The following is a 27,228-nucleotide window of genomic DNA, read 5'->3' on the forward strand; positions in this document are numbered from 1 at the left end:
TTATGATCTTGGTCTTTCCTTCTTGTCTTTGTATAAGTCCAAAAAAGACACGTTGGCTACTTTGACAACCTTAAAACGGACTCTGGGAATGTCACCAACAGCATGCCCTTTGTAACCAAATCCAGCAACCAAAACTTCATCATTTTCCTCAATGAAATTCAAGCAGCCATCATTGGGTACAAGGGCTGTGAGTTTTTTGCTGTTCTTGGTCCGCTGAACTCGAAAGCACTTCCTAATAGAATTTGGCTGTTTAGCCTCAACACCAACTTTCTCCAGCACGATGCCCTTGGCATAGGAGTTGCCCCCAAATGGGTTGGCCTTCAGCGCAGTGCCCAAGGCACACTGAGATTTATGACTAGAGAACAAGGAGGTTTATTTACACCAGAGGATTGTTCACACCAGAGGATGGAGACTGAGGGTTCCTGAAATCTGTCAGACTCAGAGACTAGGCAAGTACCTGAAGCTATTGACCAGAGCAGTTGCCTCAGAAGGCCTTCCCCGCCCCCCCCAAGAGCCTTTGATAGAGCATTTGTATAAGCTCATTTCTCATGTGGCAGACAATATAGCAAGGCAGGGAGGTTACAATATAGCATCATCAGACATACAGCAAAGGAATGAAATTAGGGAGTTCCCTGTTGCCAGGGGTCTTGTGGGACAAATAACAAGATATCGCACTTCTCAATCTCAAATTTTTTTTGCGGATGCAAGGAAATTCACGGAAAGTTGAGAAAAATGGCAATTAATTTTCACATCACAAAGGGATAGAATCTTCTGCAGGATTTGGGGCTAGAGTCTGTTACTGAGCTAGCAGGGGCCACAGAAATAGTATAGCAGTTAGGCATTTACCTTGCATATAGCTGACCGGGATTTGATCCCATATGGTCCCCTGAGCACTGCCAGAAGTAATTTCTGAGTGCAGAGCAAGGAGTAACCCTGAGCAATGCCAGATGTGTATGAATAGCATGATTGGTGGTACGAAAGTCTCATATGTTATGATTTACATGCTTGCTCATACATTGCATGATCACTAGCATCTAAGTATGCATTTGTACTTAATGAGAAAAGTGAAACAAGGTCATCAGGATGTTGGGGCTGGGGGATGTTGCTCAGTGGTCAAGCACTCAATTGTATTTGTGAGACCCTGGGTTTAGTCCTCAGTATTGCAGAATTTTTTTTTTCTTTTTTAGGTCACACCCGGCGATGCACAGGGGTCACTCCTGGCTCTGCACTCAGGAATTACCCCTGGTGGTGCTCAGGGGACTATATGGGATGCTGGGAATCAAACATGGGTCGGCCGCATGCAAGGCAAATGCCCTACCACTGTGCTATTGCTCCAGCCCCTGCAGAAATATTTTTAAAAATAGCAGTCAAGAGCAATAGTATAGCGAGTAGGGTGTTTGCCTTGCACAGGACCAACCAAAGTTCAATCCCCGGTATCCCATATGTTTCCCAAAGCACTGCCAGGAGTAATGCAGAGCCAGGAGAAAATCCTGAGCATTGCCTGGTATGTCCCCAAAGCAAGAAGATGGAGGAGGAGGAGGAGGAGGAGGGGAGGAGGAAGGAAGAGGAGGAAGAGCAGGTGTAGGGAGCCATCTTACAGAGCTTGGCTCTTATCGTCTAGTCAAGCGGAGGCTGCTTGGGATTCCTGTGATCTTATCATTTCACCACTTGTCTCACTAGCCAACGGCCATGCCTGATCAACATTTTACTATTGTTCCTGTGGGGGTCCAAGCATGCATACCACCCCCTCCCACCAAGAGGTATAAGTATTGTAACTGCTGTGAATAAACTCTCTCTCTCTCTCTCCTCCTCCTTCTGGCTCTGCGTCTGTTCATTCGGTTACGTCCCCTCCTTAGCCCCACGAGGGGTCCTCCCTGCGGGACAGGATGGGACCCCACAAGCAGGAAGAGGAAGAAGAAGAGGAAAAAGAAGAGGAGGAAGAGGAAGAAAAGGAAGAAAAAGAAAAGAAGAGGAAGAGGAGGAGGAAGAAGAGGAAGAGGAAGATGAGGAGGAGGAGGAGGACGAGGAGGAGGAGGGGTTTGGGCAGAAGCACCATAGGGAAAGAAAGTCCTCATCCCAGGGGATTTGACTAAATTGGAGTAGGGAATTCTGCATTTCAGGGGTTTCCCCTGGGGCTCCTGTGGTTCAGAAGCCTCTGGGCTGGTTTAGTTCCAGATCAACTGTTCTGCAGAAACTATACAGACCAGTAGCTGCCTATCTGTGCCTGCAGCACCAGGTTCAGCAGGTAGGGCGCTTGCCTTGCACATGGGTAACCCAGGTTCCATCCCCAGCATTCCATAGGCTCTGGAGCACCACCAGGATTTATTCCTAAGTGCAGAACCAGGAGTAGTCCCTGAGCAGCACTGGGTGTGACCCCAGCACAAAAACAAAAAATAAGGGAAGGGCCCCCATTCCTCCATGGCAATGAACTCAAGGGAAATAGTAAAACTAATAGTTCCAAGTCTGCAAAACCCACCTTGTGAGCACAGAATTTTTTTTTTTTTTTTTTTTTTTTTTTTTTTTTGCTTTTTGGGTCACACCCGGTGATGCACAGGGTTACTTACTCCTGGCTCTACACTCAGGAATTACCCCTGGCAGTGGTCAGGGGACCATGTGGGATGTGGGATTCAAACTTGGGTTGGCTGGGTTCAAGGCAAACAAACGCCCTACCTGCTATGCTATTGCTCCAGCCCTGTGAGCACAGGAATTAAGGCCTGATAAGACCTTTACCTGGGGCCAATGCAGACCCATGAGAAGGCTGTACCCCCTACTGAAAGACCAACTAGCAGAGACAAAGACTGTGATAAGGATATGAAGGGGATCACCTAAAAATTCTTCTGTTATAATAACATCTTAAAAACTCTCATATCCCCAGAAAACTCCAGGCCAAGTCAGCCCAAAGAGTATGCATATAGGGCCAGAGAGATAGAGCCAGGGGTAATCCCTGAGCTTCACCTGGTATGACCCAAAAAGCAAAAAAGAAAAAAAAAAAGAGGGGGGCTGGAGCGGTAGCATAGCAGGTAGGGTGTTTGCCTTGCATGAGGCCAACCTGGGTTCGATTCCCAGCATCCCATATGATCCTCCGAGCACCGCCAGGAGTAATTCCCGAGTGCATGAGTCAGGAGTAACCCCTGTGCAATGCTGGGTGTGACCCCCCCAAAAAAAAAAAAAAAGAATTCCCTGAGTCTGTCCTAGGCCGGAGCTAGAAATCCCCTAGACTCCTCTGGCAGGTCCTAAGATAAGTAGGATGTCTCTGGGCACAGCAGGTGGGCATGACCAATTAGCTCACAGGCTTGTGACGGCTTCGTCGCAATTCTTGGGAAAACTACCAACATTGCTCATGTAACAATATGCCATATAATGTTCCTGGGAACTTGGGTCGGGGTCCTGGTTGAGAATCCACTGTGTTGGATGAGACTTGGACCCTCGCTCGAACTAGCAATCAAGAGTGCCTTGCAGTTGCATCCTCGAGTCTAGTCTGGTCAGTGTGCGAGCAAAACTCCCTTCCCCGGATATAACATCCCCTCCCCGCTTCACATAAGTCACCATTAGTCTTATCCCACCCTGGACTGGGGCATTTCCTAGGGGGAGGTGCTTTCAGAGCACCCTTATATCATAATAATAGGACAGAGGATAGGGCACTTGCTTTTCATGTGGTCGACCTGGGTTCTATCCCCTGGTATCCCAATGGTCCCTCAAGCCCCGCCAGCAGTAATTCCTGAGTGCAGAGCCAGGAGTAACCTCTGAGCATTACTGAGTGTGGACCAAAAACACAAAAACAAACCCCCCAAATGGGGAAGGATATCTTGGGTGTTGTCTAAATCTATGTGTGTATAATGTGCATTATATATATATATAATGCACATATATATATATATATATATATAAACAAGGAGGGCTTATGAGCACTCCAAAGCATTCTTTTTTTTTTTTCTTTTTGGGTCACACCTGGGGATGCACAGGGGCTACTCCTGGCTTTGCACTCAGGAATTACTCCTGGGGGTGCTCGGGGGACCATATGGGATGCTGGGAATTGAAGCCAGGTCAGCCGCGTGCAAGGCAAACGCCCTACCTGCTGTGCTATTGCTCCAGCCCCTGAAGCATTCTTTCTTATACCACATTGCAGTGCCCTAAACTCTATGAGGTCAGATACCTCTTTGCTTGATATAAGAAAATGTTGCCAGGGACCAGAGTGATAATACAGGGGGTAAGGCACTTGCTTTGCACACAGGTTCTATCCCCAGCATCCCATACGGTGCCCTATGCACCGCCAGGAGTGATTCCTGAATGCAGAGCCAATACTGAGCTCTGAGCACTGCCTGATGTGGTCCCAAAAGAAAAGGGAAAAAATGTTGCCAGTGGGGGGGTTCCCTGGGTGACTTATGTGAAGTGGGGAGGAGAGAGCAATGGTAGACTTGGTAAGGAAATATATTGCTCTCCGTCCACACAGAGCTGCCACCTTGGGGATGCCTGGGGATGTAGAGTAGGAAGAGCTGGCTCTGAGCCCTGCACCAGCGCTGGCTTCCTGTCCCACCGCTTGCTCTGTGCCATGTGGGAGCTCATCCCCACCACCGGATTTCTCAGGGGCCCGGGACTCAGCCTGGAGTGAGGAATTGCTTTTTGTAGGAAAGGAAAGGTCATGCGGAACTTGGTGACCTTGGACTCTGGGCTCCACGGAACTTGGGAGCAGAGATCCTCTGCCTGCCTCCCCCAATCTCCAGTGACCCAGGGGTCACACCCATAAACCACCACCTGCTGGCGCCAGATAATCTCATCAGCCACCCTCCAGAACTCACGTCTGCTTTTCCTGGAAGAGAGCATAAAATGAGGCCCCCATAACCATGCCACCGGACTTCGCACCAGGGGTGCCCCAGAGGGGGGCAGGTGAGAGCCCTCCCCACCCCAAGGGCCCTCGTAGCCAACCTTCACTATCCTACAGCCGCCATGCTTCAGGCAGTTTTCCACACGCTCAGGCTGACCTCACGCATGAGTGAACATATTCCTGGACACATCATCATAAAAGGAAATATATATATATATATATACATATATATATATATGTATTTACATATATATATATATATTTACATATATATATATTATATATATATATTATATATATATAATATATATATATTTACATATATATATATATATGTATTTATATATATATATATATATAAATACATATATATATATATATTTACAACTTAGTTTATCTGCCTCTCAGAGAGCCCGGCAAGCTACTGAGAGTATCCCACTCACACGGAAGAGCCTGGCAAGCTCCCTGTGGTGTATTCGATATGCCAAATACAGTAACAATAACAGGTCTCATTCTCCTGACCCTGAAAAGAGCCTCCAATCATTGGGAAAGACGAGTAAGGAAAGGCTGCTAAAATCTCTTAGCTGGGACGAATGGAGATGTTACTGGCGCCCGCTTGAGTAAATCAATGATCAACAGGATGACCGTGATACAGTGATACAGTGACACAGGAAAGGAAAGTCAGTCTAAGACCTGGCCAAGGTATTCAGGTCTGTCTTCTTTTCCTCACAGAAAAAAAAAAAAACTCAGGAAGACATGAGTAAAAAGGAAAAACAACTTTTATTTGGAAAATTTGAGGAAGGGGAGGGAGGGAGGAAGGAAGAGAGAGAGAGAGAGAGAGAGAGAGAGAGAGAGCAAGAGAGAGAGTCAGGAGAGAACATGGAGTGGGGGGGCAGATAGTACATTTGCCTTGCACACAGCCAACCAGGAGTCAATCCCCAGCATCCTACATGGTCCCCGAAAACTGCCAGGAGTGATTCCTGAGTGCAGAGCCAGGAGTAACTCTTGAGCAATGGTGGGTGTCACCCAAAAATAAAATACAGAGCAGAGAGATTGAGAGAGAGAGAGAGACAGAGACACAGACAGAGACAGAGACAGAGAGACAGAGAGCGCTTCTCCAGAGGCAGGGAGTGCTGAGGTTACACATCTCAGGAGGGGATGTGCATGTCACGTGCCTGGCAGTATGGGCTGGCAGAACATGCACGCTCTTCCTTTGTCCAACTTAGTTTATTTACACTTTTCCCAAACTGTCCCCATGTGCATCTTTCTACCTAGGCAAGAATCTGTTGCTGTGGCGTTGTCAGGGAGAAGTCTGGAACTTCTGATGGCCTTTTTCCCTATCCTTATCACAGCCATGAGTTCCTGCTGGAGTTTCTCTCAGAGGGAGTCAAGGTTTCTCTGGGCCTGAGCAGCACCTGCTAGAGGCTGACCAGACCTCAGTTCCTGTGTCCACAAAGCGGGCCTTGCAGAAATGCTGTCAGCAGCTTTAGTCCACGATTTCTTTGTTTGTTTGTTTTTTCCTTTTGAGGTCACATTCAGCAATGCTGGGGTTACTCCTGGCTCTGCACTCAGGAATTACTCCTGGTGGTGCTAGGGGGATCATATGGGATGCCGGGTATTGAACCCGGCTCTGCCTCATGCCCTTCTTGCTGTACTATCATGATTTCTATTAGTTTCCAAGTACTCATTGCCAGCAACTCAACCACCACCACCCCCAACTACCTGCCTCCCTGCCAGCTTCAGAGTCACAGTAAGAGAACAGCAAAGTCCCAAGGCCATGGCAACTGAAGGTTTTGTCTATCAAACTGAGCTTCATGGGAGTGAGGTGGGGTGGCGGAGGGGTAGGGAGAGATCCTTGGGATGCTAATAGAGACCAGTAGGCACTTTTTTTTTTCTTTTTGGGTCACACCCAGCGATGCTCAGGGGTTGCTCTGCACTCAGGAATTACTCCTGGCGGTGCTCAGGGGACCATATGGGATGCTGGGACTCGAACCTGGGTCGGCTGCGTGCAAGGCAAACGCCCTACCCGCTGTGCTATTGCTCCAGCCCCCCAGTAGGCACTTTGATGGTGAGTGTGGTGTTCCATACCTCAGTAGGCATGAAAAATCTGATTAACAGTGTTGTCAATCCTAACAGTTCAATAAAAATATCTTTTTAAAAATCAAATATGAATGATTTTTTGGTTTGTTTTGGGGCCACATCTCGCGGTGCTCAGGGGTTACTCCTAGCGTATTTCGGGGACTATATGGGATGCAGGGGATTGAACCTGGTTCACTGGGTGCAGAGTAAATGCCTTACCTACTGTACTATCTTTCCATCCCCTCAACTATAAATTTGAAAAGCAGGTAAGCCACTTGGCTTGCATACAATCAAGCTGGGTTGGATCGCTGGCACTGCATATGGTCCCTTGAGCAATGCCCAGAGTGGTCTCTCAGCTCAGAAAGCACTGAGCACTGCTGTGTGTGGCCCGCCCCTCCCCCGCAAATGCTAGTGACATATGTCACACAAACTCTCTGATCACACCGGTATTGGAACAGAACAGATTAATGACAGAATATTCATAATATTTCAAGGAAGCAAGTGGGCATTTCTCATAATCATGGGGCCACCCAGATTCTAATCACGTTTGGTACTTTCCAGCACTTGCCATGGCAACTGTAAACTATCATGGCATCAGTGAGTGGGATTTTAGAAGCAAATGTATTATAATTGATAGATTTGAGAAGCGCAGACAGAGGGACAGAGATGAATTAAGTGAAGGAAATAGGAGAAGTTTATTGGGGTGCGATCCCAGATGGAACTCCACGAACCTCAGGTGAGGCTGGGGTAGAGCTGCGCCCTAGGAGAGACTAAGGGGGCTTTTAAGTTGTCTTTGGAGGGTAAAGGGGAGAACAGAACAAAGACCAGTGGAACCAATGTGCTTGATCTGGCCTGTTTTCTGTAGGGGATGGATGTGAGGAAGCAGGGAACGTAGCCTGGTGGCTTCCACATTAGGGACAGCGTGATCTGATTCCAGGAATGTTGCTATCTTATCAGCCATTTGGTCCCGGTTGCCATTTTGCCTGAGCAAACCTCCCAATAATAATGACTTCATTTGGCTGATGACTCATGCCAGAGGGATAGTACAGGGGCAAGGTGCTTACTTTCCATGCTGCTGCCAAGCCGGCATTGAATCAAAGATGCCACATTCCAGTAACACCAGAAATGACGGCTGAGCACCGAGCCAGAAATAGACACTAAGCACCACCCAGCCTGGCCCAAACTCCCCTCCTGCCCCCTACAAAGAAACCAAAAAATGGTGTTCTCATGAGTAGTCAGGTTTTCTGAAATCAGTACGGTCTTGCTAGAAAATTAATCAAACCTGAGGAAAAAAATCTTGGGGGACCTCTGATTTATAGTTTTTTTTTTTATATTAGTGAATCACCATGAGTTACAGTTACAAACTTGTGAACTTTCATGTTTGCATTTTGTTTATATCCCTCCACCAGTGCCCAGTCCCCTCCATCAATGTTCCCAGTATCCCTCCCACGTGATTTATAGTTTTTTGGTCAAAAGTTTTTTGGCCTCTGAAGATGGGGCAGTCTTGGGAGTAAATCTATGGGGCGAGTTGCTGCTTCCATACAGAGTTAGAATGAACTGGATTGGGGGTCGGGGCAATAGTATAGTGGGAGGAGCTGGAGCACAGCAGGGAGGGCGTTTGCCTTGCATGCAGTCAACCCAGGTTTGAATCCCAGCATCCCATATATATGGTCCCCCGAGCACCGCCAGGAGTAATTCCTGAGTGCAGAGCCAGGAGTAACCCCTGTGCATGGCCAGTGTGACACAAAAAACAAAACAAACAAACAAACAAACAAAAAATAGTATAGTGGGAAGGGAATTTACTTTGCAGGCAGCCCACCGGGGTTCAATCCCCAGCATCCTATAAGGTCCCCATGTAGTACCCTGAGCACTGCCAGTTATGCCCAGGCTTAGGGTTTCCAGTTTGCAGAGAGACCAGTTCCACACGTGAGAATGCAGAAGCAAAGGACCTGTATTATTAGCCGGCGCTAGGGTCCAAGTCTCATCCAACGCAGTGGAGTCTTTTGTTTGTTTGTTTGTTTGTTTGTTTGTTTGTTTGTTTGTTGCCTTTTGGGTCACATCTGGTGATGCTCAAGGGTTCCTCCTGGCTCTTGACTCAGGAATTACTCCTGGCAGTGCTCAGGGGACCATATGGGATGTCGGGGATTGAACTCGGGTCAGCCACTTGCAAGGCAGATGCCCTCACTCCTGTCCTATTGCTTCGGCCCCTGGAGTCTTTTTTTTTGGGGGGGGGTCACACCCAGCAATGCACAGGGGTTACCTCCTGGCTTTGCACTCAGGAGTTACTCCTGGCGGTGCTCAGGGGACCATATGGGATGCTGGGAATCGAACCCGGGTCGGCCGTGTGCAAGGCAAACGCCCTACCCGCTGTGCTATCGCTCCAGCCCCCCCTGGAGTCTTGACAAGGACCCTGAGCCCTAATTACAGCAGATTTGTATATCTTTAATCACATAAGCATAGTTAGCGGGCGCCAACTTTGATCACGTAAGCGTAGTTAGCAGGAGCCAACGGTTACACTTTGTGGGTTCTTCCTGCAAAGGGAAGAAACAGTCTACAGGACAGGACAACAGGACATGTTGCTTACTGATTGTCTAAGTGTGTAGGTACGGATGTGTGTGGGGGGTGTGTCTTTCCAGTAACTCTAACCACAAACTTTTGGGGAAACAGGAACAGCGGTCTTCGGGAAGCAGAAACTTAGACCTTTGCTTTGCTGAAGGGCAGCCTGTCATGGCTCCTTGTTCTGCCTTGTTCCAGCTCTTCACCAGGATTAACTCTGGAGTGCAGAGCCAGGAGCAAACTCTGAGCATCGCCGGATGTGCCTGTACCCAGGTCCCCCCAAAAAGAATGAACTGGAATGAACTGGATCATTGTGATGCAGGTGAGGCAGAAGCAGTGGTGGTAGGTCTCTGTTCCTTTGTGATTTCCAGGTTCTTCACTGTCACTGTCACTGTCATCCCGTTGCTCATTGATTTGCTCGAGCAGGCGTCAGTAACGTCTCCATCATGAGACTTGTTGTTACTGTTTTTGGCATACTGAATAAGCCACAGGTAGCTTGCCAGGCTCTGCCGTGCGGGCGAGATACTCTCGATAGCTTGCCGGGTTCTCCGAGAGGGGCAGAGGAACCGAACCTGGGTCAGCTGCGTGCAAGGCAAACACCCTACCACTGTGCTATCACTCCAGGTTCTTCAATATATATATATCTTAAGATTCTTTTTCTTTCTTTCTTTCTTTTTTAAGCTTTTTTGAACACCCAGCAATACACAGGAGTTATTCCTGGCTCTGCACTCTGGACTCAGGAACTCCTAGCAGTGCTCAGGGGACCATATGGGATGCTGGGAATTGAACCCGGATCAGCCGCATGCAAGGCAACCGCCCTCCCCGCTGTGCTTTCATTCCAACCCAGTTCTTCAATATTTTCTTTCTTGAAAATGTTGAATAATAAAGATGCTCAAACTCAGAGTTGGAAAGTAGAAAAGTTTATTGGAAAGTTGAAAAAAAAAAGGAGCTCTCTGAAAGTGGAGGAACTTAGTATAGAACTAAGTTAAAAGTAAGGGGGTTTTGTATAAGGCTTTTTTTTTTCTTTTTGGGTCACACCCGGTGATTCACAGGGGTTACTCCTGGCTCATGCACTCAGGAATCACTCCTGGTGGTGCTCAGGGGACCATATGGGATGCTGGGAATCGAACCCGGGTCAGCTGAGTGCAAGGCAAACGCCCTCCCTGCCGTGCTATCACTCCAGCCCCTGTATAAGGCTTTTTAAAGACTCTCTGATCAATTGAATTTTTTTATCAATTGACAAATGTTACAGAGGGTGTGAGGAAGTTTCCTGCCAGGAAGGTAAAGGCTCTTCCTGTAGACCATTTTAGGTGGAATTGGGATCTTTACATTTCTTTTTTTTTTTTTTTTTTTGGTTTTGTTTTTTGGGTCGTACCCGGCAGTGCACAAGGGTTACCTCCTGGCTTTGCACTCAGGAATTACTCCTGGTGATGCTCAGGGGACCATATGGGATGCTGGGAATCAAACCTGGGTGGGCCGCAAGCAAGGCAAACGCCCTATCTGCTGTGCTATTGCTTCAACCTAGGGATCTTTACATTTCTTAACAATTGACAAATGTTATAGAGATTTCGAGGAAGTTACTGGTTTGTCTTTCTAGCCATTTGCCTCGGGTATTATGGGCCCCATTTGTGCTTAAACTCCAGGATTTTATGGTTCTAGGTAATTCTTGGGATGTTAAAACAGGACCTTGGGGATGAAATAAGTGTTAGGTGGATGGGGAGGGACTGTCAGGACCCACTTAGCTGAAGAACTGCCATGACAGGCTCTGAGTAATTTAGGCCTCTTCCAGGAACAAGAAAAGCCGAAAAACCAGATGCTTTTGTCAAAGATTACATCCCAGGAATAAGATTAGGTATCAAGAATGTAACTGTTGGGGCTGGAGCAATAGCACAGCAGGTAGAGCGTTTGCTTTGCACACGGCCAACCCGGGTTTGATTCCCGCATCCCATATGGTCCCCTGAGCACCGCCAGGGATAATGCTTGAGTGCAGAGCCAGGAGTGACCCCTGTGCATCGCTGGGTGTCACCCAAAAAGCAAAAAAAAAGATGTAAAAACTGTTAGGGAGTAGGCTGGATGTTGCGGGCCAAGATAACAGCAACAACAAAAATATATGTATTCCTGCTGAGTAATGCTTACTTGCTAAAATGAAAGTATAAGAACTTGCTGAATTTAGTGCTGGGGTCCTTGTTGAAACCTGCTACTTGGACCCCAGCTAGCTGGAACAATAAACTTTGATATGTGATTTGCATTATTGTCTCTGTTCTCTGTCCTTGAGGGGTGGTCGACTCCAGACTCTAACAAGACGAAACATCCGGCAAGAGAAAACTGACTTCCTCTCTCACTGGGAAGGGAACACTGAGACTCCTTTATTTGCAGAGGTGTGCACATACTCATTAGAAATGGGACCAGTTGTGGGGCCAGAGCAATAGTACAGCAGCTAGGGCACTTGCCTTGCATTCAGTTGATCTAGGTTTGATCCCCAGTACCCCACAGGGTCCCTTAAGAACCACTAGGAGTGAGCTCTCTGAGTGCAGAGCACCACCTGGTGTGCCAGAAAAAGTAAGATACCAGATACCCCACCCCCGCAAGCTAGTTTTTTGTGGTTTATTCATTTACTTTTTTTTTTTTTTTTTTTTTTTGCTTTTTGGGTCACACCTGGCGATGCACAGGGGTTACTCCTGGCTCTGCACTCAGGAATTACCCCTGGCCGTGCTCAGGGGACCATATGGGATGCTGGGATTTGAACCCGGGTCGGCCGCTTGCAAGGCAAACGCCCTACCCGCTGTGCTATCTCTCCAGCCCCTATTCATTTACTTATTTATTTTTTGTTGAGTCACAGTGAGATACATAGCTACAAAGTTGTTGATGTTTGGATTTCAGTGGTGGTTGGGGGCATTGGTAGTGGCAAGTATATTTTGGTAAAGGGATAGGTATATTACCTGGGCCCTCCATCCCCCAACCCATCTGCCTGCAACACTTTGATTAGACAAGGAGTTGAGAATATTTCTAAAAATGTCTTGTTTGTGGCAGTGGGGGTGGTGGGGAGGATGGCGGGTGGGGGAGCAAGAGATAGTATAGGGGATAAGTCACTTGCCTTGCCTTAGGCCAACCCTGGTTTAATTTCTGGCACATCATATGGTCCTTGAGCAACACTAGGAATAAGCCCTGAGCACAGCTGGGTGTGATCTAAAGCTCTTTCCTGCCAAAGAAGTCCTGCTCTTCACTTTGATTTGGATATCTGGAGGGGCTCAGTGATAGTACAGCGGGTCAGGTGTTTGCCTTGCATGTAGCCTACCTGGTTTCAATCCCCAGCATCCTATATGGTCCCCCAGCACCACCAGGAGTATAGAGCCAGGAGTAACCCCTGAGCATCTCTAGATGTAGCCCAAACACAAAAATAAAAGTCTTTTTCTATTTTCTAGACATTTAGAAAACATGGAGACTTGGTGTTACTGTTAGCAATTTATTGTGTTCTCTCAATACAAATAGGTCCTGGAATGCTTTTTTTTTTTCTTTTTGGATCACACCCAGGAATGCACAGGGATACTCCTGGCTCTGTGCTCAGGGATCACTCTTGGCGGAACTGGGTGGGAGGGTTGTATATGGGATGCTGGGGATCAAACCTGAACCAGTTTGATGTAGGCAGGTAGATATGGAAAGGCCCTGGACAACGAAAAAGGTCTGCAAAACTTCTGGGGGGGAAATTCCAAAGCTGACCCACCTTGTGGATATGGATAAGACCTTGAGCAGCAGATCTTGAGGAGATTGGACCCCTCCCCATGAAGAAAATTCCTTGAATACTCTAGTGAATCAGCCCAAAGAAGACCATCACCACTCCCAACCCCCCTGGTAACAGCCTTAGCAACAGATTTTGACCTAGGTATAAGGCCCACCTGGGGGCAGGTGTTGGGGGGGGGGGAACCCTATAAAGTGCCTAGCAGATCAAGCCCTTTTCAGGTGTGGCCTGACAGCCACCTGGTGGGGGGGACCAGGTCTGTGCGAGCAGGGCCTCATCGCATACTTTACCAGTCCTAGTCTTCCCAGAAGGACCCAGGTGGCAGAGGCGGAGTGGGAGAAAGTGACTGTCTTTCACTCTTCCTAACTCGCGTGAGTCACCCATGGGGTCCACTGACATCAAGCTGTGTGCAAGATAAACCCTCTACCCTCAGTACTATCTCTCCAACATAAGCCTAAGGAAATCACTGTTTTTTTCTTGATGTTTCTTCTTTGTTAGTTTATCTTCTTTATTAGTTTTATCTTCTTTATTAGTTTATTTCCAATAATACAGTTTCACTTGTTTTAGTGTTGGGGATGGAACCCAGAGCTTCTTCCCTGTGAAGTCACGGCAACCACTGGAAACTGCCAAATATGATTTGGATCTGGGTGACTCCCTGACTACTGGAGATCTGCCACCTCCTTCCCTGAAGCATTATGAATATTCTATCCCTACTTATTTTCCTTTTTCCCAATACCTGTCTAACCTGAAATGCTGTGTGATTTCAGTGTGGCTGCTCACTCTGTAAACACATGTACTCTGAATTTTGGGTTGGGGGGTGTTGAGTTGATGTAGGCAGGATAGGGAAGGCCCCTCCAAGGCAATGGCAAAAGCCCACCTTGCAGAAAACAGGAAAAACAGGAACTAAGGCCTGAAAAGACCCTCACCTCTCTACTGCAATAGATCAAAGAAGCTCCGAGGAAACAAAAGACCAGGAAAGGAATTTTAAAGAAGACCATCACCACTCTCAACCCCCCTGGTAACCGCCTTAGCAACAGACTTTGACCTAGGTATAAGCCCCACTTGGGGCAGGTCAGAGAAGCCCTATAAAGGCCACCTTGAACAAAGGAAGTGCATGCATATGCTGCCCCAGCTAAAGTGCTGCTTGTGCCCATGTGGCCAAGCACATGTGGTGGTGACTACATGTGTCACTCACATCTCCCCTCTTGCAATTTGCAATATGTACTTTAATGCTTTCGTGTCTAATGCTGGGATGTACGTAAGGGGTCTCTCCGCCCTTGGAGAAGCCGGGGTTCTCTTTAGTGTTTTAGTGTGTTTCTCTCTCTCTCTCTCTCTCTCTCTCTCTCTCTCTCTCTTCCACCACACCTTCAAAAACCCTCCAAATCTACTTACTTCACTGCTTGTCTACTCCTGAAATTCCTTTCTGCAAGACAAGAACCCAGTAACTCTGGGTCCCAGATGGCAGAGGCAGATGGGGAGAAAGTGACCGTCTTTCTCCTCCCTCCTTCACATAAGTCACCACACCCAACAGTACTCCAGGCTAACTCTTTGCTCTGTGCTCAGGGGTCACTCCTGGTGAGGCTTGGGAACCATATGGGATGCCAGGGATATAACCCACGTCAGCCACATGCAAGGTTAAATCCCTACTTCAACTATCACTCTTGCCCAGTTCTCTGATTTTTTTTTCTTTTTGGGTCACACCCAGCGATTCACAGGGGCTACTCTGGATCATGCACTCAGGAACTACTCCTGGCGGTGCTCTGGGGACCATATGGGATGCTGGGAATCAAACCCGGGTCAACTGTGTGCAAGGCAAACGTTCTACCTGCTGTGCTATCGTTCCAGCCCCCTCTCTGATTTTTTTAATTTATTATTATTTTCAATTTATTTATTGGAGGAGGAAGCGTTAGTTCACACATTAGCTATGCTAAGGGCTTTCTCTCGCCTGTGCTAAGAGATAACTCCAGGCGTTTCTCAGGAGACCCTACGCAGTATCAGGGATCAAACCCAGGTCCATACCTGTTTACTTTCTCTGTAGTCTCAATTTATATTTGATTAAAAAAAAAAACTTTTGGGGCTGGAGCAATACACAGCGGGTAGGGCATTTGCCTTGCATGCGGCCGACCCGGGTTCGATTCCCAGCATCCCATATAGTTCCCTGAGCACAGCCAGGAGTAACCCCTGAGCATCATCGGGTGTGACCCAAAAAGCAAAAAAAAAAAAAAACAAAAAAAAAACCCTTTTATTGCAGTAGCACAATTTGCAACAAAGTTTGCAACAAAATGCACACATCATTCTGATGCCACTGAGGTCCCCAGGGGACTTATATGCAGTGGGGAGGAGAGGCCGGAGCCTTGAGAAGAGAATCTGGTTTTCCCAGATCCGCTTCTGCCACCCAGGGAACACATGGGGAAATCTGGAACTATCAGTCTGCGGTGAGCCTTGCTCCTTGCGGGAAAGAGAAAGTAGTCTTAGACCATACTCAGGCCTCTAGGGTCTTTACCCAGGCCTTTTCCTCTCAGAAAAGAATTTCAGGAGTAGACGTGCAGTGAGTTCTAACCAAGAAAGGGGGCAGGAGACAGGCAGACGGAGACACAGACACAGACACAGACACAGACAGAATTATGCATTCAGAGGTTGCACGGGTTTCTCGAGAGTGAAGAGAGAGCCTCTGAACACATTTCAGCATTAAAGTATTGTAGGGTCACCATCAAACGACTACCAGAGACAAAAAAATTAGAATTTGGAGGAGTTTTTATTAACTCTAGCTGGCGGGCTGTTCTGCTAAGCCATCTCACAGTCAGAAGCATGGTCTTTTATTCAGAAAATTCTCATCCTGGTGCCTCCAACACTCTGGTAGCCCCTGCAAAATTTGTTTTGTCCACCAGGTCCATAGCCCATGCCCAGTAAATTCATGCAAGTGCAGCAAAGCAAGCATCGGTACAAAAGCCAGAAAAAGCAGTTCCAGTAGGAGTCCATGAAGCAAACAGTCACCTTTAACCATATCCCGTTAGGACCCCAGCCTATTTGCAATCCTCGACGGGCTGTCAGGCCCTTGTGGGAAGTTCATTGTACTAATGGAATGACACAATTAAATCAGCTAAAAATATATACTTCTAAAAAACTAAACTTCAGGGGACTGAGTGATAGCACAGCGGGTAGGGCGTTTGCCTTGCATGCGGCCGACCCAGGTTCTATTCCCAGCATCTTATACGGTGCCCTGAGCACCACCAGGGGTAATTCCTGAGCCCAGCGCCAGGAGTAACCCCTGTGCATCGCCGGGTGTGACCCAAAAGGTAAAAAACTAAACTTCTTTTGCTTCCTTTTTAGTCTCCCCGTTACAGTATGAAAGTATTCAGTTTCAAGAGGGGAGATGGGGGATGGGGGGCAGAGGATAATACAGAGGGTAGGGCACTTGCCTTGCACAAGGTGCATCTAGATCCATCCCCACCATTCCAAAAGGTCCCCTGAGCACTGTTGCCAGGAGTGATTTCTGAGTGCAGAACCAGGAGTAACCTCTGCGCATCACCAGGTTGCTCCAAAACAAAAAAAAAAAAAGAAGAAGAGGGACGATTCGGACGACACATGTGCTTTGGCACCACATGCACTCAGCAGCAAAACATGGACATGCACAGGTAACACTTGGGCGGGGACAACCTATGTGAGCACTTCCTTTGTTCAAGTTGACTTTTATAGGGCTTCTCCCAAGCTGCCCGCATGGGGCTATCATTGTTAGGGCGGGTTCCAAGAAATGGAGTTGGGAAGAGTTAATGGTCTTCTTTGACCTTCTTTTCCTGGCCTGGGTTCCTGCTGGAAGTTCTCTCTGAGGGCGGTCCAGCCTTCTTGCTTCTTGGGGTCTGTGCTGGCCTCAGGTAAAGGTCTTATCAGGCCTTAGTTCCTGTATCTACAAAGTACTTTTTTCCCCTTTTTTTGCTTTTTTGGGTCACACCTGGTGATGCACAGGGATCACTCCTGGCTCTGCACTCAGGAATTATCTCTGGTGGATGCTGGGAATCGAACCCGGGTCGGCCGCGTGCAAGGCAAATGCCCTACCCACTGTGCTATCTCTCCCTACAAAGCACATTTTTAAGTAGTCTTTGGGCTATTGGTTTTACTACTAATCAGGAATGTATTGCTGTGGGTGGCCCTTCCCAATCTGTCTGCTTGCCTCAATTCCAACACCACTGTACCCATTGAAAGGTCCTGACCTCAGCCAAAACAGAGACAGAGACAATAAAGTGAAGGAAGTAGAAGTTTACTGGGGTCCGCTCCCAAGCAGACTCTAAGAACCTGAGGTGAGGCTGGGGTAGAGCCACGCCCTAAGAGAGACTGGGGGTGACTTTAAATTGTTTGGGGCAGGAAAAGGGAACCAGGACTAGTGGAACCAGTGGTCTTGGTCTTTGTGGGGCTAGGGGGCACAGTTGTCTCTGGTCCCAGGAATGTTGCTGTCTCATCAGCGATCATTATTTTGTCCCACTCGCCATTTGTCTGAGCAAACCTTACACCCATGACCAGAGAGCCAGCTAGCCTCCACTAGGGTAGAGGAGAGGAACCCCTCCAACCTTCCTCCCCCGTGTAAGTGCAAGAAAAACTCTTCAGTTCCTCATAACTCTGGCCATTTGTTGTTCTTTTACAATGAGAGAACAAATCACCAACAGCTTTCAAGATGTCGCCAAGTCTGGGGAAACCAAATCCTGTGACAGTGACTACAGACTGAACCCTCTCCTTCTTGCCATGGTGGATCATCATCATCATCATCATCATCATCCCGTTGGTCGCTGAATTTCTCAAGCGGTCTCAGTAATGTCTCCATTCGTCCTAACCCTGAGATTTTAGAAGCCTCTCTTTACTCGTCCTTCCCAATGGTGCTGCATTGGAGGTTCTTTCAGGGTCAGGGGAATGAGACCCAGCATTGTTACTGGTTTTGGCATATGAATATGCTATGGGGAGCTTGCGAGGCTCTCCCATGTGGGCAGGAAACTCTCGGTAGCTTACCAGGTTCTCCTAGAGGGAGAACTAGGCTACAAGATGTTGCACGTGTGCCATGATGGATGAATGATGAATTTATGTTTCCTCAAATTCTGTTGAAATGCCCTGCCTAGGGATCCAGGCAGTCTTGGATCTGAGATCTTGTTGTCTTCCTTGTTGCAGCAAATAAACTTTTCCCCTTTTTCCCAAGTTTGCATTCTCTCATTCACTTAAGGGCATGAGGTGCCAGAGAGCTTCAGTCTGTATCACCTGGACAAGGATGGTGAGGTAGAGAGATAAGGGAACCCTGTCATTGTATGCTGAGGAAAACATTGTCTGGCACCTAAACTAGCCCAAAGGACTTTGAGACTCAGGACTCCTTCAAGGAGCCTGGACAGTCATTAAGATGCAGAATTCGGGGCTGGAACACAGCTGGTAGGATGTTTGCCTTGCATGTGGCTGACCTGGGTTCGATTCCCAGCATCCCATATGGTCCTCCAAGCACTGCCAGGAGTAATTTCTGAGTGCATGAGCCAGGAATAACCCCTGTGCATCACCGGGTGTGACCCAAAAAGAAAAAAAAAGATGCAGAATTCCACACACAGAGCATGGCTGGAGCCCAGGGGAGAACTATTAACAGCTCCAAGCTTGCCCACCTGGAAGCCACTCTAGCAGCTGACTTTGCAGGGGCAGTTTGGGGAAACAGGGGAAAAGGCATTTTACCACATCTCCCTCTTACATATATACTTTCTTTCTTTCTCTCTTTTTTCTTTTTTTTATGGGGTAAAATGGGTTTGAGGCCACACCTGGCAATGTTAGTAGTTACTCCTGGCTCTGCACTCAAGTTACTCCTAGAGTTACTCTGGGGATCATATGGGATGCCAGGGATTGAACCTGGATTGACCAAGTGCAAGGCAGGCACCCAGCCTGCTGTGCAAGGCCAACGCCCTGCCTGCTGTACTATTGTTCCAACCCAAAATGTGCATTTTCTGACTTACGGTGCTTTGCTCCATTCTGGGCAAAAGGCCACCATATCTTGCATGTGAACTTGACTTTCTACTCTGGACAAGTCCGTGTTCTCTCCATCTCTTTCTCTTTCCCTCCTGTTATTTCCTCCTGAAATTCTTGTTTGTTTGTTTGTTTGTTTTTGCTTTTTGGGTCACACCCAGCGATGCACAGGGGTTACTCCTGGCTTTGCACTCAGGAATTACTCCTGGCGGTGCTCAGGGGACCATATAGGATGCTGGGAATCGAACCTGGGTCGGCCATGTACAAGGCAAACGTCCTACCCTCAGTGCTATCACTCCAACCCCTCCTCCTGAGATTCTTTTCCTTGAGTGAAAGTGACAGACCTGGAAAGCTTGGGTATGATTTAGGATTGAGAGGCTGGTGCAATCGTATTGCAGGTAGGGCATTTTGCCTTTCACTCGACCAACTTGGGTTCAGTTCTTATCATCCCATATGGTCCCCCAAATATCACCAGGAATAATTCCTGAGTGCAGAACCTGCAGTAACTCCTGAGTACTGCCATGTGTGGCCCCAAACCAGCCCCACAAACAGACAAAAAGATTTAGGATGTGGGGGGTATTGTGCCACCCACAGATCAACCTGTACCTGCAGGGCAAATGCATCAGCAGCCTGAGGGTGTCTTCAGGCTTCCTGATACCCCCCAAATTGCCACTGTGCCTTTGGTAGAACCCCAACAACTTAGGATCGTGTTTACCAAGAAATTAAATGGCCAAAAGTTAGGTATGTGGACCGCCGAGATGTGATCCCGGGGACCGCACGCGTGTGCGGCCTCTCCGCAGCTGCACAAATGTGAATCCAGACCAAGAAAACCTCTTTCGGCATGGGCAACTCCTCGCAGAATGTCTCCAGCCTGAGAACTAAGCCTCGGCCCCGCGCCCGCCCAGGAGGGGAAAGGTATTTCTCTCTCTCGCCTCTTTCTCTCCGGGGATGAAGGGCGCGGTGTCCACCATATTAAGACGACCACAGATTGGGTTTTCAAGCCTGCAATGATCCAATATCTGGAAGAAATCTCCCTGGACTTTGTGTCAAAGTACAGAAATTCAAAACCGCGAGGCCGCTACTGCGGCCGTGCGACCTAATTTGTCTTCACAGTAGATCTGAATCTAGTGGGGTACTCCTAACAACAATAGTGAGGTTTGTGTTGAAATATTGAATGTAACCAAAGTAAACAGAATGTAAAATGAAACTTATCAGTTACAAGGTAGGGGGTGGGGGCGGCTGGGATGGGAGGTGTACTGTGTGGGTTTTTTTTTTTTTTTTGGTGGTGGTATATGGGCACTGGTGAAGGGATTGTTGTTTCAGCATTGTATAACTGAGACCTAAGCCTGAAAGCATTGTAATCTTCTTCACGGTGATTTAATAAAATAAAATTTTTATTAAAAAAAAAAAGTTAGGTATGTGGGAGCCACGCCCACAAGCCACGTCTGGCTCATCTATACAAGCTCAATTATTGGCCTTATTTCAGAGACCCATAAATAAATCTCAAAAGAGATCAAAAGCCTCAATCAATCTTGTGCCCTCACATGGCTGAAATTCCCACTGAAAAGGATGAAATATCTGCAGAAAACAGAATGAAAAAAAAAATTCCTTGAGTGAGTGCATCAGTGAATTGGTAAAACTGCTGAACTACACAAACTATTTTTTTTTTTTGCTACACTTGGTGGTGCTCAGGGGTTACTTTTTTTTTCTTTTTTGGGTCACACCCGGCAATGCTCAGGGCTTACTCCTGGCTCTGCACTCAGGAATACTTTTGCCGGTGCTTGGGGGACCATATGGGATGCCAGGGATCAAACCCAGGTCAGCCACGTGCGAGGCAAATGCCCTACCTGCTGTGCTATCACTCCGGCCCCACCAGGAGTTACTTTCAAGGAGCACTCTTGGAGGGGCTCTTGTGTGATGCTAGCTTTGCTCCCTGGCACCGGGAGTGAGCTCTGAGAGCATCAAATCCAGGTCAGCTAAATGCAAGCCAAGCCCTACCTGCTGTACTATCTCTCCATTTCCCTGCACAAAACTGGTATATACAGACACTAAGTTTTTCACCACAGCTGTTTTCCAGAGCCATAGCATTGCTTACAGATGCTTGCCCTAAGAGCTACTGGTCTGCTCCACTTCCCTCCTTTTAACAACAAAAGAAAGGGGTAGGTATGAAGTAAATAAATTAAGCTTCAAGTTCCCTGGTAGCTGGAAATAGGACCATACTGGAGTTTATTCTGTTTTGTTTCTGGTCATACCAGAGGTGCTTGGGGAGCAACTGACTGTTCAGAGATGGCTCCCAGCAGTGCTCAGGGGACCATGAGGGGTCCTAGGAAGGAACCCAGACCTCCTGCATGCAAAGCTTTTGTCTCAGCCCACTGAACAATTCACCAGTTTGGGAGTTAGTTCTGAACTGAGGGGCACAGCAAGAAAGGCCCTGCTAATTCACCTTATCGGGACATATTCAAAACCTGCTAATCAGGGGCTGGAGCAATAGCACATAGGGTAGGGTGTTTGCCTTGCACGCAGCCAACCTGGGTTCGATTCCCAGCATCCCATATGGTCCTCCAAGCACTGCCAAGAGTAATTTCTGAGTGCATGAGCCAGTAATAACCCCTGTGCAATGATGGGTGTGACCCAAAAAGAAAAAAACAACAAACAATGAAAAACAAACAAACAAAACCACTAATCAACTTTCTCCTAACTTACCTTTTTTCATATTTGCCTTACCCTTAATAAACCCATCTGTCAAGGCCGGAGCCATAGCATAGCGGGTAGGAAACTTGTCTTGTACACAGTCAACTCATATTCTATCCTTGGCATCCCATGTGGCCTCCCGAACACCTCTAAGAAATAATATCTGAGTGCAGAAACATGAGTTACCCTAAGCCAGGCATGCCCCCCCAAAAAATTTTTTTTAAAGGGAGACAGAGTTGAGAAGGCATCTCCTGGCCTTAACAAACCTCCCTCCGCCAAAGCTCGGTGCCTTAGTATCTTAGAAATGGAACACTATGCAGCTGCAAAGAATGATGAAATCATGCAATTTGCTCAAACATGGTTGGAACAGAAAATAGCATGTTGAATGAAGTCAGCTGGAAGAAAGACAAAAGCAGGATGATCTCACTTATCTGCAGAATATACAATATGAGAACACTGGATGAGGAAGTCTATTGTAGAAAAGGAGGGTGCCTAAATCACCCCTGACCCCAGTGTTTAGAGAGAAGGACAGAGAAAGAAAGAAATCAAGTGCGGAAGAAGAGAACGGGAAGTAATGGGCGACATGAGGGCTTCAGTTATACCAGTGATATGGGTGAGGGTTATATGCACATACCCAAAACACAGACTTGACAACATTCAAAACATGAGATCTAAGTTGCAACCACTGGAACTTTGCAGCATGCCTGTCGAGTTGACAGGTGGGGATGGCGTGAGAATTGGGGTGGAGAAGGACACTACTGTGAGCCTGGCAAGGGATTGGGGAAGAGATACAGTTTAGCTCATAAAATAATTATCTTTTTTGTTTGTTTTAGGGCCACAGCTGGCAATGTTCAGGGTTACTCCTGGCTCCGCACTCAGAATTACTCCTGGTGGTGCATGGGAGACCATATGGGATGCTGGGGATCGAACTCGGGTCAGCCACATGCAAGACAATGCTGTACCTGGTGTACTATCGCTTTGACCTTTATAATTAGTTCTTTTTAAAAAAATTTTATTAGTAAATCACCGTGAGGTACAGTTGCAGACTTACAAACTTTTGTGCTTGCGTTTCAGTCATACAATGATTGAGTACCCATCCCTCCACCAGCGCCCATTTTCCACCACCTATGGTCCCAGTATCTCTCCCAACACCCCCACCCCATCTCCTCCACCCCACCCCACCTCTTCTCTAATTAGTTCTTCTATGGTGCTTCAAAATCACTAAAATACTTATCTACATTAAAATTAATATTTTTAAAATCACTAAAATATCCTTTTATCTTCTCTTTGTTGTTTTGTCTATCACAGAAATAAAAGATCTCGATAAAACTCAACGTTTATAAAATAACCAAACTGAGTTTTTGAACCTAGAAACAGTCTAACAGTTTTACTGAGAGTGCACCTCTTTTACAGGTTTGAGTGAGAGTGTATCATTTAGGAAAGAGTAGGAATGATCACTTTCTGTCAAACAGAAGATAGAAATAGTCCCACAGTTCCTAGCAGGGTTCTGGGGGCCTGGGATGCTGGGGATTGAACCTAGGTTGGACACTTGCAAGACCAGCACCCCACCCACCGTACTATTTCTCCAGTCCTAGATTTTATTGCTTTAGACAATTAGAGTAATATTTATTTGGCATTGATATAATTATCTATAACATCCATAAACATCAAGCAGGGTGGAAAGATACCGAGAGAGGATGCCTTTGTGTCCACCTTAAACCACCTTATCAACTCCATCACCTACTGAAGACCACGGCTCACTTTCTGTCAGAAGCTTACCACACACAGCAGTTAGGACACTTGCCTTGCATGGGGCTGACCCAGGTTCTCTTCCTGGCATTCCATATGGTCCCTCTGAGCACTGCTGGGAGTAATTCCTGAGTGCAGAACCAGGAGTAACCCCTGAGCATTGCCGAGTGGCCCCCAAACAAATAAGCAAACAAAAAAAAACCCAAGTGCATTCTGCAAGTTATTCCTCAGAGTCAGCTCAGACTGTTTTAGGCTCCAGTGGTTGCAGCTTAGGTCTCAAATTTCAGTGTTGTTCAATCTGTGTTTTGGATATACGAGGTAGGTTAAAATTTCTCCTGGGCCAAGGGACTGGAGAGACAGTATAGTGGGTAGGCGTTTGCCTTGCACACAGCTGAGCCAGGTTCAATCCCCAGTATCCCATACGGTGCCCAAGCACCACCAGGAGTAATTCCTGTATACAGAACCGGGAGTAACCCCTGAGCATCACTGGGTGTGACCAAAAAAAAAAAAAGAAAAAAAAAAAGGCAGGGAAAGTCATCAATCGTCCCTAGCTGGAAAATGTCAACAATCCTGTGGGCAAAAGAGCATCAAGGTTGTCCAAGATTCTAGCCGCTAGCAGCCAGAAGCTAAAGTAAAATATGCCTAGAACTATATAACAGGCTAATGAGAAAGGGGCTAGACAAAGTTTGTTTTGTTTTGTGGCTAACAAGCGTTCGATCCCTAGCATCCTATATGGTCACCCGAGCACCTCCAGAAGTGATCCCTGAGCCCATAACCAGGAGTAACCCCTGAGCATCACCAGGTATGGCCCCAAAACCAAACCAAACCAAACCAAAATCAGACAAAGCCCACAACACTTGGTGAGTGAGAGGAGTTAGATAAAGGATAGACAGGATGGGTAGTTCAGAGTTGTATCTGCTCTATCTCTGCTCCTCTCCAAAAGAGTCTGCTATTGAGAAAGCCCATTACAGAGATATTGGTCTCATATAGTAATAGGGTGTGGCCAAAAAAAAGGAGTAAGAAAGAAAGGGCAACAGTTTTTAGCATTCTTTTTCTTCCTCTTCCTCTTCGCCTTCTCCTCCTCTTCCTCTCCTTCTTCTCCTACTTCTCCTCCTTCTCCTGCTTCTCCTCTTCTTCCTCTTCCTCCTCTTCCTCCTCTTCCTCCTCTTCCTCCTCCTCCTCCTCCTCCTCCTCCTCCTCCTCCTCCTCCTCCTCCTCCTCCTCCTCCTCCTCCTCCTCCTCCTCCTCCTCCTTCTCCTTCTCCTTCTCCTTCTCCTTCTCCTTCTTCTTCTTCTTCTTCTTCTTCTTCTTCTTCTTCTTCTTCTTCTTCTTCTTCTTCTTCTTCTTCCCCTTTTTTCCTCTTCTTTTTTTAGGCCAAACCCAGCATTCTCAGGGCTTACTCCTGGCTCTACACTCAGAAATCACTTCTAGTAGGCTCAGGGGACCATATAAGATACAAGGAATTGAATCCAGGCCCACCACATGCAAGGGCCCCAGTATAGCGGTTCTTAACAGTTGTATACTGCTCAAATCTCTTCTGTTTTTCAATCTGTGCCATGACTTTAAAAACTGATCCTTGATATGTCAAACTACTGATTTTTAGACACCACTCTAGTTATATTTGTTTCATCAAAAGTTTCTTTTACAGGGACTAGAGAGATGGTACAACAGGTAGGGCATTTGCCTTGCATGAGACTGACCTGGGTTCAATCCCCTGCGTCTGGTCGGGTTCCCTGAGCCTTGTCAGGAGCAAGTGCTGAACCAGGTGTCCTCCCCAAACCAAAACAAACAAAAAATTTCTTCCACACAAATATATTTATTGCTCCATCAGAACTGGGAATAAATTTGGCTTCATGACTGAAATACTTTTGACTACTCCAGTCCAATTATGTAGCATAATATTTTAGAAAGCCCAGTAAGATGTTCCCAGGATTTGATTCATAGTTTTGAACAGTAGTGAGGGATATTACACAGAGCTCGATACACAATGGTGTGGCTGTATTGACAAGATTCTGGTTAAATATTTTAGATGGGGGCTGGAGCAATAGTACAGAGGGTAAAGCTTCTGCCTTTCATGTAGCCGGCCTGGATTCCATCTGGGTATCTTATGTGGTCTCCTGAGCACCACCAGGAGTAATTTCTGAGTGCAGAACCAGGAGAAACCCCTGAGTACTGTCAGGTATGCCCCGAAAGAGGAAAAAAAAATTGATAGAAGGATAAGTTTAGGTAGGGTTTGTCAATAGTGTCAAACTATCAATAGAAGACCATGGTTGCTTAAAGAACCACAACTGGCAGCATTTCTCTAAGCATAAGCTGGGCCAGAGAGACAGTACTGGGCATGGTGCTTGGCCTGGATTCAATCCCCAGCACCCCATATGGTCACATCCCCCACCCCCAATGTCTCCAGGAGTGATCCCTGAGCGCAGAGCCAAGAGTAAGCTCCGAGTACTGCTGGGTGTGGCCAAAAATGCATAGTCTCTGAGAAGGAATGTGGTTCTTATTTTAACAATATTATTTACACTCAAGTCGAATTCCACGCACCGGACTTTATCCCAGAATGCCCCAACTGGCACTTTTACTCTCTCAGCTGAGGTCTCTCAATGTAGCCAGAGAGTCAAATACAGAAGTGCTTATAGACTAAGGGTTTTGGTTTTGGGGCCACACCTGGCAGTCACTCCTGGCTCTGTGCTCAGGAATCACTCCTGGCAGGCTCATGGAACCATATGGGATTCCAGAAATCGAACCAGAGTTGACCGCATGCAAAGCAAATGCTTCCACCTGCTATACTATCGCTCTGGCCCTGTTAATGGACTCAGGTGAGCTGATGCTGTGCTTCATTCTCTGCTTCACTGAGTCCATTTAAACAACCAAGCAAAAATCAACACCACCGCACCACAAACTAATTCCATTTAAAGAGGACCAAAATGAGTGTGTCAGCCTGTGCCAGGCATTGCCACTCAAGAAATCCTGTGAACATTTTGCTCCTAGGCTCTGTCGTGGAGAACAGGCATGTGTAGATCATCAGCCGCAAGGACAGACTCCTAGAGGGGGGCTTGAGGACGGGAACCCTCTGCCAGGTAGCTCCAGGCAGTGCCAACCTGTAAATTTCTCTCTGCAGTGGTGTTTGACAGACTCTTTCCTCTTCAAGCCACTTACTTGCTGCTGACATGCTTCGAATAGCTTCAGTATCTGTTGATTCAAAGGTGTCCTTGGAGGAAGAACTCGGGGGGTTTACTGGCCTGCCGAAAAGTTCCCATGTAGGGGCAAGAAACACCCCCCTCACTTCCCACACATCCCACACCCATCCCCACACCAGCTCCCACCCGGTCAAAGGAGATAGTAGCCGTTGGAAAGCCTAGCTCTGGATCCAGATCCAGATTGAAATCAAAGGCTCAGTTGTTTTTGATTGAAATCAAAGGCATTATGTTATGTTATTTATTTATTTGTTTGATCCCTGACTTCATGCTGTCCCCAAGCACACCAGAAGCGACCCTCAAGACTGTAGCTCAGAAGCTTCCCCCACTGAAAAATTAGAGGAGGGGCTGGAATGATAGTACAGCAGGGAAGCTGCTTGTCTTGTGCTTGTCTTGCACACGGTCAACCCGTTCTATCCCCGGCA

General features: G+C 47.2%; 1 pseudogene; it reads right to left on the reverse strand.

Annotated features, from left to right (window-relative positions):
• Positions 1 to 26,778, reverse strand: LOC129404334 (poly(A) RNA polymerase GLD2-like; annotated as a pseudogene).
• Positions 26,779 to 27,228: the final 450 nt, after the last annotated feature.

The sequence above is a fragment of the Sorex araneus genome, chromosome 4 (genome assembly GCF_027595985.1).
Source record: "Sorex araneus isolate mSorAra2 chromosome 4, mSorAra2.pri, whole genome shotgun sequence".
NCBI classification, from domain to species: domain Eukaryota; kingdom Metazoa; phylum Chordata; class Mammalia; order Eulipotyphla; family Soricidae; genus Sorex; species Sorex araneus.